The sequence below is a fragment of the Barbatula barbatula genome, assembly GCF_947034865.1.
Source record: "Barbatula barbatula genome assembly, chromosome: 10".
Classification (NCBI taxonomy): Eukaryota; Metazoa; Chordata; class Actinopteri; order Cypriniformes; family Nemacheilidae; genus Barbatula; species Barbatula barbatula.
Genome location: NC_136773.1, coordinates 8,384,872 through 8,404,347, shown reverse-complemented (window position 1 = coordinate 8,404,347; position 19,476 = coordinate 8,384,872).

Here is a 19,476-nt window from a genome sequence, read left to right as displayed (position 1 = left end):
TAGTGAAAACAGATACACTGTGATGTAACCTACAATTGTCTGACTCTTCGTATTTTAAAAGGCTTACGTGCAACTCTTACAGTTTTCTGTAAGTTGTATCCTTCAAATACAGTGGTATTTGTCATAATATTGTGGAAATACCTTCATACAACATTAACAACCTCAGCTGCAGTTTTACAGAAAACTATTATCATTCGACTTTTAAAAACGAACAATGGACCGTTTGGCCACCGAGTTCAGCAGTGTCCAGTAAGTGCAGATCATTTATCATTGTTCATGCATAATATTTATATTTTCTCATAACCTGAGATATTATGCCCCTATAACATGCACTTCTCTCACTAGCATGCCACAGGAAGTGATCAAGCACATCTACTATCAACATGTCTAAATTTATATTAATTTGGTTAATTTTGCATAATGTGTTTACCTAAGGAGTGGAATATTTAATGTAACTGTGAATATCAAAATGAGAGTTTAAAATCCTTATTTACGTCATTACTTTTTTCACTCTAGGAAAGAGTGCGCCAGGAGCATATTTTCAGCAATGGTTTTTAGAAATCCCGATCCGTGCTTTGAAAACAATGTACACACATTTCTATGCATACATCTTGTTTATACATCAGGCCTAAGGTTTTCTTAGAAATTGATATTTGCTTCGGATAAAACTGAATCTAACATATATACAACCAGTGATCACTAACTACAATTCACTGACTCAACTTTAAATATTTTGCCTCTAGGACAGTCCAAGTCCAATGCCAAAGCCAATGCTCGAACTCAGTCCTGGAGATCTACTATGCTGCAGAGTTGAGCTCCATCTCTAATCAAATACACCTGAACCAGCTATTCAAGATCTCAGTAGGCATAAAAGAAACCTGCAATCAGGTGTGTTAAGGCAGGGTGGAGCTAAACTGCAGGACAGTAGATCTCAAGGACCAAATTTGGGTACCCCAGGTGTTGTCACCTCAATGTAGTACTCTACGCTTTAGGACACTGATAACTTCTTAAAAGCTCTTACATAATCACAACAATCCCTTGTAAATAACTGAATATATAACATGAAAAATAAATACAAAATTCGTTGGATTGCTTGATTCTGATTGGCCAGTTGCAGGTTCGTTATTCCAAGATAACCTCCTCTCAAAACTAACAACACACAGTAACCTGGATGCAGCAAGTTATTTTGACAGCTGAAATGACAAATTAAATATATATATTTTAATAACATGACATTATTGTCGTGAACGTGGTGGAAGAACCCAAGTGCAGGCAGCGGGGATGAATGAGTTAACAAAGACTTTATTATTAATAAAAACAAACACCCATGATGGGGGAAAACCACTTACCAAACACAACAACTGAAAACAAACACTTCCCACAAGGGGGGCAAAAATAACCGAATAAGAAACTTCAGAATATACATACAGGATAAAAGGTGACTTTGAACAACAATCTAGCACAAGACAACGGACAAGAGGGTATTACATAGGGAAACTAACAAAGGAGATAACAATGGGCAGGTGTGGGGAATGAGACACAGCTGGAAAGCAATACTAGGAACTAAAGGGGCGGGGCCAATGACGAGACTGGAGAGAACGCATATTATGTCCTGATTGACAATAATACGTCCCTCTCCACATAAAACACGTGGGTCTGTCACGATTCTGCCACTAGACTAGAAAATCAAGACAAGAGAAGGCAGAATCATGACAATCATATTTAAAAATGATTCAACCACATTGCCTGTTTGTGACATTTGAATGTCCTTTCTTACCTCAAAACCGAAAGTAAACAGCTTTTCCTCACGGAAGGTCTGCATTCTGTTCAAATGACCTAACTAGATATTTCAAATTCACATATGTCCAGTTTTCTTCTCATGTGACAAGAAGCCGTGTACATTATCCCTTACTTGTCATGCTTCTCATATCCATAGAATAACACTTTATTTTAAAATTTACTCATTGCCCAGTCCAGGGCACAGCATGCTGGGAAATAGAAATCCTCATGCAGCCCCAACTGTAATAGACAATAGCAATTTAATCAAATACTGTTAAAGCAGTTAATATTGTTGTTAACACATATAGTAGAATTAAACACAAAATTAAGTTCATGTAATTTTAACAAAGTCAGCACAAGTCATCAAATTGAGTTTCAGACTTAAAATGTATAATTCAATCAATAAGTTAGAATTTTTACGAACAAAAATGCATTAAATTAAGTAGTGGCTTTCATACCATGAATATTTTTTGAGTGCACACCCTGTACACATGCTCTTTGATGCAAATATTTGTTCAGTCAATTATCTGCCAGCACCTCAGCAAAAATAAGTAGACATATGAAATATGTACCCATATTTCTGAACAGAATGGTTCACAGTGGGTGGAAATCTCATACATTTTTAATGCACAACAAACAGAAAACCTCAACTTAGTATTTCTGTAGACCTGGTTAATGATCGAAAAGTATGAACAGACTGGTTCAAGCTGACAGGAAGGCAACAGGATCCCACAACACATTGAAAACAGAGATGGGCAGAACAAGGACACCAATAATGTCAGCTTTAAAAAGGATTGTACCTAAATATCAAACCTTAACTGAACTATGTGGTTGGAAAAATATATGTATTTATAAATATTTAGTGTTTACAAGACATGTAGATGGTCAGTGTGCATAGTTCCGCCCTGGCTCTTATCAAGAGGGTGGTGTAATGGCCAGAATATAGTATGTATGAGACATTTACAGCAGGAATGTTCAGTGACAAATCTGAGAAACTGAGTGATGCTGTAATGTCAAGAATGTTTCTAGCACCTTGTTAAATACATAACATAAAGAATTTAGGCTGTTCTTAAGGTGAATGGATATAGTGCAGTGCTCAATATGACCACACGGACGGCTTTCCGGTAAAAAGAGACATTAAAGACTTGTGATTTTCATGAGGGTGGGGTGCTTTTTGCAGAGTATTGTGAACCTTTTTCTGCATTTATAGTAGCTGGAGCAACATTGGCTTTCATGTAAAATGAACCATACCAAAATATCCAGACAATGAATGAACAAAGGTTTAAATACATGTATTACAACTAGCTCTCTGAAATGCTAATTCTGAGCACTGTGGTCACTTCCTTTGTATAGTCACTGCTGAATTACTTTACAAAACAATTGTATTTCAGCTGGGGATGACACGGGTACCATCTGTTTTTACTGAAATATCTCCCTCTAGCTTCCGTGTCCACGTCACCTCGCTGGCGGGGAAGGAGCCTGAGATGGTGCGTGAGGTTGATAGGTTCCGACTAGAGATAGTCGGGATCACCTCTACGCATGGCTTGGGCTCTGGAACCACACTCCTCGAGAGAGGATGGACACTTCATCACTCTGGAGTTGCCCATGGGGAGAGGCGGCGGGCTGGTGTGGGTCTGCTTATAGCCCCCCAGCTCTCCCGCCATGTGTTGGAGTTTACCCCGGTGAACGAGAGGGTCGTTTCCCTGCGCCTACGGGTCGGGGTTAGGTCTCTCACTGTTGTTTGTGCCTACGGGCCGAACGGCAGTGCAGAGTACCCGACCTTCTTGGAGTCTCTGGGAGGGGTGCTGGAAAGTACTCCGACTGGGGACTCCGTCGTCCTACTGGGGGACTTCAACGCCCATGTCGGCAACGACAGTGACACCTGGAGGGGCGTGATTGGGAGGAACGGCCCCCCTGATCTGAACCCGAGCGGTGTTCAGTTATTGGACTTCTGTGCTAGCCACAGTTTGTCTATAACGAACACCATGTTCAAGCATAAGGGTGTCCATCAGTGCACGTGGCACCAGGACACCCTAGGCCGCAGGTCAATGATCGACTTTGTGGTCGTTTCATCTGACCTGCGACCATATGTTTTGGACACTCGGGTTAAGAGAGGGGCGGAGCTGTCAACTGATCACCACCTGGTGGTGAGTTGGATCCGATGGCAGGAGAGGAAGCTGGACAGACTCGGCAGACCCAAACGTACTGTAAGGGTCTGCTGGGAACGCCTGGCCGAGTCTCCTGTCAGAGAGATCTTTAACTCCCACCTCCGACAGAGCTTCAACCAGATCCCGAGGGAGGCTGGAGACATTGAGTCCGAGTGGACCATGTTCTCCGCCTCCATTGTCGAAGCGGCCACTCGGAGCTGTGGCCGTAAGGTCTCCGGTGCCTGTCGAGGCGGGAATCCCCGAACCCGGTGGTGGACACCGGAAGTAAGGGAGACCGTCAAGCTGAAGAAGGAGTCTTATCGGGCCTGGTTGGCTTGTGGGACTCCTGAGGCAGCTGACAGGTACCGGCAGGCCAAGCGGACTGCTGCCCGGGTGGTTGTGGAGGCAAAAACTCGGGCCTGGGAGGAGTTTGGTGAGGCCATGGAGAAGGACTATCGACTGGCCTCGAAGAGATTCTGGCAAACCGTCCGGCGCCTCAGGAGAGGGAAACAGTGCCCTACCAACGCTGTTTACAGTGGAGGTGGGAGGCTGTTGACCTCAACTGGGGATGTCGTCAGACGGTGGAAGGAGTACTTCGAGGATCTCCTCAATCCCACCGTCACGTCCTCCATTGAGGAAGCAGAGGTTGAGGGCTCAGAGGAGGACTCGTCCATCACCCAAGCCGAAGTCACTGAGGTAGTCAAGAAACTCCTCAGTGGCAAGGCACCGGGGGTGGATGAGATTCGCCCTGAGTACCTCAAGTCTCTGGATGTTGTGGGGCTGTCTTGGCTGACACGCCTCTGCAGCATCGCGTGGCGGTCGGGGACAGTGCCTTTGGGATGGCAGACCGGGGTGGTGGTCCCTCTTTTTAAGAAGGGGGACCGGAGGGTGTGTTCCAACTACAGGGGGATCACACTTCTCAGCCTTCCCGGGAAAGTCTATGCCAGGGTACTGGAGAGGAGAATACGGCCGATAGTAGAACCTCGGATTCAGGAGGAACAGTGTGGTTTTCGTCCAGGCCGTGGAACGCTGGACCAGCTCTACACCCTCTACAGGGTGCTGGAGGGTTCATGGGAGTTTGCACAACCAATCCACATGTGTTTTGTGGATTTGGAGAAGGCATTCGACTGTGTCCCTCGTGGCATCCTGTGGAGGGTGCTTCGGGAGTATGGGGTCTGTGGTCCTTTACTAAGGGCTGTCAGGTCCCTGTACGGCCGAAGCAGGAGCTTGGTTCGCATTGCCGGCAGTGAGTCGGACTTGTTCCCAGTGCATGTCGGACTCCGGCAGGGCTGCCCTTTGTCACCGGTTCTGTTCGTAATTTTTATGGACAGAATTTCTAGGCGCAGCCGGGGGCCGGAGGGTGTCAGGTTTGGGGACCACACGATCTCGTCTCTGCTATTTGCGGATGATGTTGTCGTGTTGGCCCCTTCAAACCAGGACCTTCAGCATGCACTGGGACGGTTTACAGCAGAGTGTGAAGCGGCTGGAATGAAAATCAGTACCTCCAAATCCGAGGCCATGGTCCTCAGTCGGAAAAGGGTGGCTTGCCCACTTCAGGTTGGTGGAGAGTTCCTTCCTCAAGTGGAGGAGTTTAAGTATCTCGGGGTCTTGTTCACGAGTGAGGGAAGGATGGAACGGGAGATTGACAGACGGATCGGTGCAGCTTCTGCAGTAATGCGGTCGATGTACCGGTCCGTCGTGGTGAAGAAAGAGCTGAGCCGAAAGGCGAAGCTCTCAATTTACCTGTCAATCTACGTTCCTACTCTCACCTATGGTCATGAGCTTTGGGTCATGACCGAAAGGACAAGATCCCGGATACAGGCGGCTGAAATGAGCTTCCTCCGCAGGGTGGCTGGGCGATCCCTTAGAGATAGGGTGAGAAGCTCGGTCACCCGGGAGGAGCTCGGAGTAGAGCCGCTGCTCCTCCACATCGAGAGGGGTCAGCTGAGGTGGCTTGGGCATCTGTTACGGATGCCTACTGGACGCCTTCCCCGGAAGGTGCTCTGGGCCCGTCCGACCGGGAGGAGACCCCGGGGAAGACCTAGGACACGCTGGTGGGACTATGTCTCCCGGCTGGCCTGGGAACGCCTCGGTGTCCCCCCGGAAGAGCTGGAGGAAGTGTCTAGGGTGAGGGATGTCTGGGCATCTCTGCTTAGACTGCTGCCCCCGCGACCCGGCCCCGGATAAAGCGGTAGAAAATGAATGAATGAATGAATGAATATCTCCCTCTTCTAGATTGGGTCTATGACACCCACAGTTTAGGAATGGACGACGACTGACTAGCTAAAACAATGACTCTGACGTTTCTCTCCACTTTCTCGTCAAAGACTAAAATGCTCCATTTTGGAAGAAAGTCTATATAAATCGTTCTGCAATATAGACAGACATTCATAGTAATAGACTGAATTCAAAGGCTATTTAGGTATATGAGAACCTTAGAACGTATGCAGTTTTTTTCTGGCAATTATATTATCATGCACAACAATTACTGTTTGTATTTTTAGCTCATTTCTTAAGGGAATTACTTTTCACAGTGAATAAATTAACAAACACATACTTGTGAGACACATACAGCAGCCATTTACAATTAACCAAGCTACTACGTTACAGTACATTTACATTTCAATTTGGCAGACGCTTTTATCCAAAGCGACTTACATTGCATTGTCCTATACATTTGTTTCTAAGTATGTGGAATCCCCTGGGATCAAACCCATTGGCATTGCTAGTGCCATGCTCTAATCACTACAGTAGGACTGTAGCTGTGCTCATACTATAATTGTTATCCGTCAGTCTTAAAAATACTCTTCAGAAATATCAGATGAAGCTGTGCGTGCATTATTTAATTCTCTGCAAAGGTTAGTGCGTTACTGGTTTTCAGCACGTGTGGACCATCGATCCAAACCCAACCTCAGCACTTTTCAAAAAGTCAAGGGTCACAGGAGAGCTCACCAGAGTCGTTACAACCTCATTATAGTGTTTTTAATGGAAACCCGAGTCAGGAACAAGCTGTAAAAGCAGGAAGTACAGTTTGTGTGTGAGAGAGGTTAGATTAAATGAATTGACTGTCAAGCTACTCTTGAATTCTAGCAAATGCACTCAGACTGTGATGACTCATATGGCAGAATGGTTTTATGAGGTCCAAATTTATTAACTATACATTGATAAATAATGTCTAATAATAGCACAATATTGTCTAATTGTTTTGACTTTCAGGAAATGTTTTACATATTAATAACACAAAAATGTTTTCATTTTAACAGTATGATGTTTAGCACATAATTACTGTCCAAAGGCTATCCCCAAGATGCTCATTATAGCTAACCATGACCTTATCTCACCCCAAACACAAACATTGCTAAAAACGCAAGTTTCACAAGGCGGCAAAGCAACGATTAATGGCTACCCTAACCCCGCCCCTAAACCCAACATCACAGGGGCAAAGTCAAATAATTACAAAACATACTAATGAGATCGTAGGAAATAGGAATTCACACGAAATTGCCTTGTAAAATGCAGTAGGTATGAAATTCCATCAGAATGCGTTAATATACATGAACGATACTACGTATTCAAACACGATAGATTGAAAGTCATGCTGCACTGTAAAATATGATCATGTGTCATAGTAGATTTCATGAAATTAATTGAATAAACTTTACATAATACAATTGTGTTCTTGTTTTTTAATCCAAAATTTAAGAAACAATCTCGGATTTCTAAATGTACAAATTATTGAGTGAATTAAACTTAATTTGATCATGTTCAATCCACGTAAACTTGTATAAAGGATCTTTAATTCATTAAAGAGGCGCCAGAGGATTCTCCGCACCAAAGGGCCCAGGAAGGCCTGCCCACCTCGCGTAACGCCCAAGGTAGCACTTCAGCCTGGACAGGCTTTCGCCACTGATGGTAAAGCCCCGCCCGGGATTACACCAAATCACAACCAGTCAAAGTATATAAGTGCTTTTATTTGTGTAAGTGCATTTCACATCACTCAATGTGCATAAAAGACCCCAAAAAATATTCTCGTGATGTCAAAAGGGATTCCCCTAGCATAAGAAAGTAAAAGATCATAAGAGAAAGAATACAAGCATTTGTACAGAGTACATAAAGATGTATTTTAGGCCAGGCACCATTTTATAGAGAAGGGTTAAGGGTCCTGGGGTATAAGATTTGGTCCTGATGGGGTTCAACCAGAAGGTGGCCAATCGTTAAATGTTTATTTGGAGTATCTGTACCAATCTGATGTAGATTTGAGAACGAATATTTGGAGTTAAAGTCAAGTAAAATGAAAGCAATTAGAGTTAGGTTTATGGGTAAGTTCAGCTGCAGAGGTGATTATCTGGGAATGTATACAGCAATACACCTGGATTTCAGGCACTAGGTGTGAGACACAGGCAGCAAGAATCAACAGCAAGTGTTACACCTGTTCTAAATGTTGCCCCAGTTCCCACTGAATTTAGGGTAAGGATCAGGTTCAGACATGGGAACAGTCCCAATATGGGTATAGGGGCAGGTCAAGGGTGTGACAAAAGCTCCTAAATACGGCCTGAGGGAAACGCCCAATGCAAGAAGTCAAAATAGGCCATAATGTTAGGTTAGATACAAGAGTGAACACAGGCCACAAACTTGAGATTTTAGGTTAAGGTTTCCATACAGGAGTGGATGAATGTAGATCTCAACTAACCCCCAGATTTATCTTTGGTTAAATCTCAAAGGTGCCCATGTTTGTAAAGCCAAGTGTACTCCTTTCTACTTCTTTGGCTGTCCGTCCACTGTAGGTCAGTCTCAAGTCTTTTCACCCTCAGATGTTGTATCCCATGTTCACCAAAATGCCTGACCAGGTAAGTATCTACTTTTTGTGTCCTAATCGTATACAAGTTTTGTTTTAGCCTAGTCAATATATTATGTTTAGTCTCGCCTATATATTTTGTATTGCAGTGAGTACAAGTTATCATGTATTAACTATGTTAATGGTATTGAGAGATACAGTACGTGTTGTTTGAAAGGGTGGCCTTCATGGCCCGACTAAACATACCTTATCGGCTGGAAATGGGGCATGGTAAACCATAAAAAAACTGGATTATTTTAAAGGGTTGCAAATTGATCACTTTCTGTTGTAAAAGCTGAAAATTATTTTTGACCTTAGTGTTCAAAAGCTTGTTCCTCTCTGAATATTTGGTGATAAATGGTATGAAATCCTTTGGATCCGGCTCAGTTGGTTCACGACTCTTCTTCCGTAGTTCCCGCAGTGTTACAGACTTACTTTGCCGGAGGAATCTTCTGGAATACTCTCTGGATCTCAAGGCTGAAAATAGTGTTTGAGTGGTCTCCTGGAAATGTTGTTTCCTGTGAGAATATTCTATGTGTCCGTAGATTTAAAGAAAATTTTGGTCTGGAGTTCTCCCAGGCTTCATTGCCAGAAAATGTATATTACTATAATGAATAACACTTTTTAACTTTGTATGTAAGTGATGGGCATTGACAATCTCAATGAATTGATGGAACATTTCCTCCTTATGATGCCAGACCCCAAAGATGTCATCCAAGAACCTGTAATAAACCAGAGGCAAAGCGGGACACTTTGAAAACAACATTTCCTCCCACTGGGCCATGTAGATGTCAGCATAAGCCGGGGCAAATTTTCTGTGTTTGTAGAAAAACCTGCGAGTTGAATTCAAAGTCATTCCGTGTGAGGTTTATTTCTAAAAGTTTGAATAGGTCATCGTCTTGTCTGAGTGGGTCAGGATTCCGCTCAAAACACCGCCTCACCGCCTGTAACCCCAGTTCTGTAGTAATGTTGGTATATAGGCTCTCGACATCAACCATAAACAAGGAGTCTACTGGAATTTGTAAAGTCTATAAAAGGCATATGGGTCTTTCAGGTAAGTGGAGTGTATCCGAGAGAGTGGATTGAGAAATTGGTATTACCACAATCGGACACGATGGGTCTGCCCTGTGGAACCTCCCCCGGTATTGTCCAGGATTGTCTAAGAGGGTGTGTGGCTTTTCAGTTTCCCTTTTTATTTGATCCTCAGTAATTATAGGTAATGTAGGCTTGGTTCATTTATTATGTTTGTAGAGGGGTTTGTGTTATGGGTTATGTAAATGGTTTATTCTTGTTGTTGCTAAGTGTATTAGTTTCACTTATTGTGAGGTAAAATCATTTACTTAACTTAACCATAATTAACAAACAAGTTTTACTGTTTATGTATATGAATTTCAATTGTCACCCATTTAGTTAAATTGGTTTGATCCTCTGGGTAGAAAAGGCTTTTTCTCTGTGTTTTTTGGGAGTTCTGTCTGGGCACCTCCGTGAGGAGGGTCAGCTGTGGTGTATGGCAATTTATAATAAAGAAGTTTTTGTAGAAATGCAAGCATTGTCTCCTGCTTTTCTGGTCATGTCCCGACATTATGGTGGCAGCGGTGGGATTTTCCAGTAAGAGGACGGTGGAGAAATTTCAGTTATCATGAGCCCAAAACGAGCACGTGCCGAGATGCTGGCCCAGGTTGATCCTCTTCTAGATGGAGAAGAACTGCAAGGGGCCAATGCTGGTGCTACGGGGCAAATGTCTCTGGAGAGGGCTTCCACAAATATTGTTAAGTTAAAAGACATCTTCCAGAAATTACTGGTGAATCAACAAGAAAGACTAGCTCATCAAGAACAAGAGACGGAGCGCCAAGAAACCAGATGGAAGTCACTGCAACATCAGTTTCGGTTGCTTCAATTAGAATTAAATTAGCGTACCTCACGCGGAAAATCTACAGCCTGGAGAACGGGATGGTCGGTGTCCGTCTTCAGGAGTCTCGGAGGGAGCTGGTCTGGATGTATCTATTGGAGCTTCTGATGTGGTGCGGTCTTCAAGTGCAGCTAGTTTCTTGAAGGAGCAAAAGATATTGAAATTCTGTGAGTCAGACGATATAGAACCTTATTTTACTACATTTGAATGAATTGCTGGAGTTTGCAAATGACCTAAAGAAGAATGGGCTATACGCCTAGTCCCACTTCTCACTGGTAAAGCCTGTGCGGCCAATGTGGCTATGGAGGTAGCACAAGTGAGCGACTACAAGCAGGTGAAAGAAGCAATATTGAGGAAATATTCCATTAATTGTGAGACTTATCGACAAAGATTCCGCTCCCTAGAGGTGCAAGTGGAAGAAACTCACAAGGAACTGTATGTCTGCTTAAAAGATTTGTTCTACAAATGGGTGGAACCTGACCAAAAGACAGTACCACAGGTTGCCGAGACTGTTATCATGGAACAATTTGTGAGAATGTTGTGTGTGAACTGCAAACGTGGATTAGAGAACATGATCCATCTTCTGCCGAGGAAGCGTCTCGATTGGCAGATATCTTAGTAGCAGCAAGGTGGAGAACAGAGCTTTGGATTTTCTCCCAGTGGAAGGCTAAGGATAAGTTTCCTCCTCGTAAGACAACCTCCATGCAAGAAGGGGGTAAGAGAATGGGCGATGGACATAAGTTTCCTCCTCGTAAGACAACCTCCATGCAAGAAGGGGGTAAGAGAATGGGCGATGGACATCTAAAACCAACGGAGAATACTTATGTAACTACAGGTGGGACAATGAAGTGTTATAGTTGTGACCAGTTAGGCCATAAGAAACCAATGTGTCCAAATCTGAGTAAAAAGTTTGCTAATGTTGGTTATGTTCCTCCTGGGGTTAAGCCTGAGCTCAGTGTGACTCCGGTGCCAGGTGTTGTTACAATTCCGGTGGAAGTTAATGGGCACAAGGTAGTTGCTTTAGTGGATACAGGCTCTACACAAACCTCTACACATCTTGTATCTGAAGGTTTCACAAATAATGATTCTCCTGTTATGGTCAAATATATCTGTGGTAAAGAACAAGCTTATCCAACTGCTGAGGTACATTTAGGAGTAAAGGGGCAGTCATATTTAATGAGAGTGGGGTTAGCCTCAAATCTGCCCTATTCTGTGATTATTGGCCATGATTGTCCTGTTTTGCTAGATTTATTACCCCCTTGTAATACATGTAATGTGGTGTTAACACCTGCAAAATCTAAGATGGGTCTGGAAGTGAATAAAGAAAATTATTGGACTGGACCTTCCTTTTTATGATTGTGAGTTGCCAACTTGTCCAGTAAAACCTGTAAAGTCCAAAGCACTGAAAAGATTAGACAAGTTTAAAGGAATGGTAGTACCAATTACCGACAAGGAAGAAATTGATAACTTGAGCACTAAGTGGTAACTACCAGTTTACGTGTCTGAATTTTGACACTCCGACTCTTGAGATTTTTCAGATACATTCCCGAGTGGCACAACAAGTACAGTATGGGAGGAAGACCGTGTCGGTTAGAGGTCTTTCTTTTTGTCTGCATAATAATATTTTGTATTCTGGTTCTTCCCTTTCGTGTACGCCAGACTCTGTTAACGATGGGACATACTATACCTTGGGCAGGTCATCTTGGTGGTCGTAAAATGTATCACAGAATCGGCAAAACATTTTTTGGCCAGGCATGACTAAAGATATAGCGGACTTCTGTAGGACATGTCCAGAGTGCCAGTAAACCACTCCTCGGGGTCCCCCCAAAGCGCCTTTAATGCCTTTGCCAGTAATAGAGGTGCCCTTTCAACATCTAGGCATAGATATTGTAGGCCCACTAGAGAGAAGTACATGTTGAATACATGTTGGTCATTTGTGATTACGCAACGCGTTACCCTCAGGCTTTCCAATTAAAGAATATTAAAGCCAAATCTGTAGCTTTCTGTTTGGTTCAGTTCTTTGCTAGAGTGGGATTTCCATTTAGAAACATTGACGGACCGAGGGACTAATTTCACCTCAAAGTTGTTGCAACAGATTTATCAATTGTTGGGTATAAAAGGTATAAAGACCACACCTTACCACCCAGAAACTGACAGTCTTGTTAAAAGATTGAATCAAACCCTGGTACAAATGCTACATGAATTTGTGGGAGACACATGATCCGATTGGGACCAGTGGTTGCCTTGCTTATTATTTGCCTATAGGGAAGTCCCACAGGCTTCCACAGGGTTCTCTCCCTTTCAATTGATGTACGGCCATAATGTGCGGGGCCCTTTGGCTCTGCTGAAAGAGACCTGTGAGCAAAGTTCACAGATGTCTAGTGAAGTCAATGTTATTGATTATGTGTTGCAAATGAGGGAGAAATTAAGCGAAATGACCAAATTGGCTGGAGAACACTTGCAAGAGTCACAGTTTAGCCAGAAATGCTGGTATGATGTAAAGACTAAACAGCGATCTTTTGATGTAGGTCAGTAGGTTTTAGTCATGCTTCCCACCGAAGAGAACAAACTGTAAGGTAGATGGCAAGGTACATTCAAGGTTACAAAGAAATTGGGGCCTAATATTTATGAGATTGTTACTCCGGGTGGGTCACGTTCTCATAGAGTCATGCATATTAATCTCTTGAAGGAATGGTACCCACAACCAGAGTTGGCCAGGGTAAATTTGATCAGGGTGGTGAAGGAAGAAGAGGAAGTAGAGGAACAGTATTTACCTGTTACTCAGAATATTACTCCAGTCAATCTGGATTGTTTGTCGAAGGAGCAGAAAAAAACAAATTCAGCAGTTATGTGATCCACAATTTTTTAAAAATACTCCAGGTTGTACCACACTGGTTTCAACATCATATTGAGCTGAAACCGAATGCCCAAGTACAGGAAGTTAAGATGATGCAAGAGTTGGGTATTGTAGAACCGTCACGGAGTGATTGGTGCAATCCAGTAGTGTTGGTACCAAAAAAAGACGGAAGTTTGCGGTTTTGTATTGATTTTCGCTATCTGAACTCCGTTTCCAAATTTGATTATTTTCCAATGCCGCGTATTGAGGAGCTCATAGAGAAGTTGGGAAAAGCTAAATGCATCAGTACAATAGACTTGTGCAAAGGGTACTGACAGGTACCTTTGGCTCCTGAATCCCGAGAACTGACTGCTTTCCGTACTGCCACCAGTCTCATGCAGTCCTTCCTTTCGGGCTGCACGGTGTCCCTCCAACCTTTCAGATGTTGATGAACATCGTTTTGCAAGACTTAGGTGACTTCACAGCAGCTTATCTTGATGATGTTGTGATATTTAGCGATAGTTGGGAAATGCACCTTAATCATCTTGCAACAGTGTTTCAGCGGATTAGGGATGCTGGTTTGACAATTTATCCTGCAAAGTCTTCTTTGGCAAAGAGTGAAACTGAGTATTTGGGCTACGTCTTAGGTAATGGTGTTATTAAACCCCAGATCCAAAAGAAACAGGCTATTCAGACCTGCCCATTCCCTTGTACAAAAAAAGCAGGTTAGATCTTTCCTGGGTTTAGCTGGATGGTATCGTAGGTTTATACCTCATTTTGCCACCAGGGCAGCGCCACTAACAGACTTGACACGGAAGTCATGTCCAAATCAGGTTCAGTGGACTGAACAGTCCAGACTAGCTTTTCAGGATTTCAGGGATGCATTAATAAACCAATCCTGTTTTGTTCAGTCCTGATTTTGAGAAGATGTTTGTGTTACAGACAGATGCTTCTGGAGTAGGATTGGGAGCTGTTTTAAAACAGAAGCAGGGAGGGGAGCTACCTGTATCTTATTTGAGTAGAAAATTGTATCCATTGTATCCAAATTGTAGGGTGGGTTTGTGTTATGGGTTATGTAAATGGTTTATTCTTGTTGTTGCTTTGGGTATTAGTTTCACTTATTGTGAGGTAAAATAATTTACTTTGATGTAAAATCATTTACTTAACCAAACCATAATTAACAAACAAGTTTTACTGTTTATGTATATGCATTTCAATTGTCACCCATTTAATTCAATTGGTTTGATCCTCTGGGTAGAAAAGGCTGTGTCTCTGTGTTTTTGGGAGTTCTGGCTGGGCCCCTCCGTGAGGAGGATCAGCTATGGTGTATGACAATTTATAATAAAGAAGTTTTTGTAGAAATGCAAGCATAGTCTCCTGCTTTTCTGGTCATGTCCCCACAGGACATCTTTTAAAGTTATGTCCCCTAGTCCATTTAGCAGTTTAAAGACTTCAACCAGTATTCCACCATTTCCAATGCGGTCTCCTTTGTCCAGTGAATGTGGTCCTTAGGGTCCACTTTAAATCTAGAAGAGCTCAGAGGCTTCAGGTAATTTGTATGATCTTTGATGTATGTGTTCAAACTCTTTAAGTTGTCCTGCTGGTACTTGGGCAGTGAGTCAGCAAAATTTATCAGTGGTGTGTAAATACTGGCATATGGGATGGCTACTTTAGCTGATCTCCGTGTTCCTTGTAGTTGTTTAATGGCCGTTTTCTAAATATTCTGTTCCCTATTGTTAATGCCCACAGATAGTACCACCTTCTGAACATGCATGTTTGGGGTCAGCTTCTGCAGAACATTAGAACATTAGTGAGTGCAGGAACTTTGCGCCTGGAAAGCTATCCACCTGTACGTGTGGGTTGACCAAATATGGAATCCTAGAAAGGTTAGAATCTCCAATTAAAATAATGGGTTTTATTACTGTCATTTGCCAAGTCAACATCTTCCGAGAGGTGTTGGAATGCCTAGTCATATTTAAACAAGTTTTGGTCTCGACCCTTTCCCCGTTCCATAACTGTTGGTGTAATTGGTTCCATTGGATCATGTTTTGTCATTTACATTTATTCATTTGGCAGACACTTTTATCCAAATCGACTTACAGGTAGTTTTTTTTACAGTGGCACATTACTGCAGAGCAATCAGGGGTAAGGTGCCTTGGCCAAGGGCACTTCAGTCATGACCTGCTGGCACTGAGATTCAAACCGGAAACCTTCTGATCACAAGTCACACAATCTAACCACCATGCCACAACTGACCACTGACCACATTACTCCTGCTTCCAGAGCCCCAGGAACCAGTGAATCGAAGAGGTTTAAAGAGGGCTCAGTATGGGCTCTAATGATGGAATCATTTCCTTGTTGAGACCCATTCATCATTTCACACTCACTCACCTCACTTAGACGCTCCTCAGTGGCTACCGCACTCTGAGAAACAGGAGAAATGTCATCTAGCATTTGTACACACCCATTCCTAAATCTCTTGACGTGGGCTGGCTGGTATTGGTTCTGTCTCAGGCGAATCGCTATCTATATGAGAGTTAATTTGAGCCTGCACTCGTGTTGTTTTTGTTCTGCAGAGGCTGCCTCCCCCTGGCAGCAGTGCCCCCGAATGACCATCCTGCGGGTGCTCTTAAAATTGTAGGTATGACAAAGGACCACAGGGAATTCTAATAAATCAAAAGTAGGCATTAGTGAGGTGTCATTGTTTTCACATATCACCCTATCCTGTTCCCCTATGTTTGTTAGTTGACGTCTGTCTAGGGCTTCTGGGATGTTCGTCCTGGCTTTCTGAATTATGCCCTCCTTTAATTTTTGTCTAAATCTTGGCCCATTTACATGCCATTTCCCATTCTTTCCTTTTCAGGGCATGGATGCAGGTCCTCCATTACTGTCATGAACTGCTCTGAGACTTGAGGGTGAGATCCAAATGCAGCTTTATTCTCAGAATGGTCAAACAGGCAGAGGTCATACAACAGCGACAAGGATAATATAGACAGGCAGAATCAAGGTCATCAACAAGGCAGAGGGTCAAAAGGCGGGCGGCAAGGAGTCAAAGGAACAGGAGTAGACACAGGTAATACACAGGTAAACAGATGATATAAACGCTCAGAAATGCAAGACAGGCTAAACAAGACTTCGCAGTGAGTGAATAAGTGCACATGGTATATATAGAGTGAATGTGAATGATATGCAGGTGTGTGTGAAATCAGTGCTGATGAGTCCGGGTAGTGAGTTATGGGAAATGTAGTTTGTGAGTGCATGATAAGTTTGATGTGGAGTGCCCTCTGGTGGTTTTCAAGGGCACTCCAGCTGGTGACCGTTACATAGCCCCCCCTTTAAGGAGCGGATTCCAGACGCTCCTAACACTGTCCAGGAGGGAGGAGGAGCGTCGGCGGACCTCGGGGGCGGGATGGAGGGCCAGGACCGTGGAGCGGAAGAGAACCCGGAGACTGAGGCTGAGCAGGCGACCAGGGCGGAGCAGGCTGAGCAGGCGGCCAGGGCGGAGCAGGCTGAGCAGGCGGCCGGGGCGGAGCAGGCTGTGCAGGCGGCCGGGGCGGAGCAGGCTGTGCAGGCGGCCGGGGCTGAGACGTCCCTTCAAGGAGACCAGGCCGACTTGTCGGTTCAGGAGTATAACGCGGGTCCGACGGTTCAGGAACCGGCACAGGCGTGGATTCGGCCGTCTTGTCCCCTGACACAGGCGTGGATTCGGCCGTCTTGTCCCCTGACACAGGCGTGGATTCGGCCGTCTTGTCCCAAGACACAGGCGTGGATTCGGCCGTCTTGTCCCAAGACACAGGCGTGGATTCGGCCGTCTTGTCCCAAGACACAGGCGTGGATTCGGCCGTCTTGTCCCAAGACACAGGCGTGGATTCGGCCGTCTTGTCCCAAGACACAGGCGTGGATTCGGCCGTCTTGTCCCAAGACACAGGCGTGGATTCGGCCGTCTTGTCCCAAGACACAGGCGTGGAGGAGGCCGTCTTGTCCGAAGACACAGGCGTGGAGGAGGCCGTCTTGTCCGAAGACACAGGCGTGGAGGAGGCCGTCTTGTCCGAAGACACAGGCGTGGAGGAGGCCGTCTGGTCCGAAGACACAGGCGTGGAGGAGGCCGTCTTGTCCGAAGACACAGGCGTGGAGGAGGCCGTCTTGTCCGAAGACACAGGCGTGGAGGAGGCCGTCTTGTCCGAAGACACAGGCGTGGAGGAGGCCATCTTGGGATGAGGCTCAGATATGGCAGACGTGACGTGAACAGTCTCTGGCTCCGGCTGGGCAGACGGGGCTTGACTTGACTCTGGAAGATCGACTCGGGCTTGACTTGACTCTGGAAGATCGACTCGGGCTTGACTTGACTCTGGAAGATCGACTCGGGCTTGACTTGACTCTGGAAGATCGACTCGGGCTTGACTTGACTCTGGAAGATCGACTCGGGCTTGACTTGACTCTGGAAGATCGACTCGGGCTTGACTTGACTCTGGAAGATCGACTCGGGCTTGACTTGACTCTGGAAGATCGACTCGGGCTTGACTTGACTCTGGAAGATCGACTCGGGCTTGACTTGACTCTGGAAGATCGACTCGGGCTTGACTTGACTCTGGAAGATCGACTCGGACTGGAGTTGACTCTGGAAGATCGAATCGGACTGGAGTTGACTCTGGAAGATCGACTCGGACTGGAGTTGACCCTGGCAGATCGACCCGGACTGGAGTTGACTCTGGCAGATCGACCCGGACTGGAGTTGACTCTGGCAGATCGACCCGGACTGGAGTTGACTCTGGCAGATCGACTCGGACTGGAGTTGACTCTGGCAGATCGACTCGGACTGGAGTTGACTCTGGCAGATCGACTCGGACTGGAGTTGACTCTGGCAGATCGACTCGGACTGGAGTTGACTCTGGCAGATCGACTCGGACTGGAGTTGACTCTGGCAGATCGACTCGGACTGGAGTTGACTCTGGCAGATCGACTCGGACTGGAGTTGACTCTGGCAGATCGACTCGGACTGGAGTTGACTCTGGCAGATCGACTCGGACTGGAGTTGACTCTGGCAGATCGACTCGGACTGGAGTTGACTCTGGCAGATCGACTCGGACTGGAGTTGACTCTGGCAGATCGACTCGGACTGGAGTTGACTCTGGCAGATCGACTCGGACTGGAGTTGACTCTGGCAGATCGACTCGGACTGGAGTTGACTCTGGAAGTGTCTCTGGGCTGGTGGCCATCTCGTGCAGTGGCGCTGGGCTGGCGGCCATCTCGTGCAGTTGCGCTGGGCTGGCGGCCCTCTCGTGCAGTTGCGCTGGGCTGGCGGCCATCTCGTGCAGTGGCTCTGGGCTGGCGGCCATCTCGTGCAGTGGCTCTGGGCTGGCGGCCATCTCGTGCAGTGGCGCAGGGCTGGGGGATGCTGTGAGATTGTGGAACCCCTCATCCACGAAGCCCACAGTAAAGGACGAGCCGCTTAGCCGAAGGGCGAGATCAATATATTGACATAAAGACCATTGAGGAGTGTTATCAGGCATAAGGTACTCCAACATGTCCTCAAGCCCATAACGGAACATGTCTTTTAACACCGCCTCCTTCTCGTCCACCCCATGGCAGAGCTCACAAAACTCCATAACATAATCCTCTATCGGGCGGTTACCTTGGCTGAGGCGGAAGAGACGGATGACAGGGTCCATGGTGTGTGTTGCTGCTGGATCGTGGGCGGCGAAGTCTTCTGTCATGAACTGCTCTGAGACTTGAGGGTGAGATCCAAATGCAGCTTTATTCTCAGAATGGTCAAACAGGCAGAGGTCATACAACAGCGACAAGGATAATATAGACAGGCAGAATCAAGGTCATCAACAAGGCAGAGGGTCAAAAGGCGGGCGGCAAGGAGTCAAAGGAACAGGAGTAGACACAGGTAATACACAGGTAAACAGATGATATGAACGCTCAGAAATGCAAGACAGGCTAAACAAGACTTCGCAGTGAGTGAATA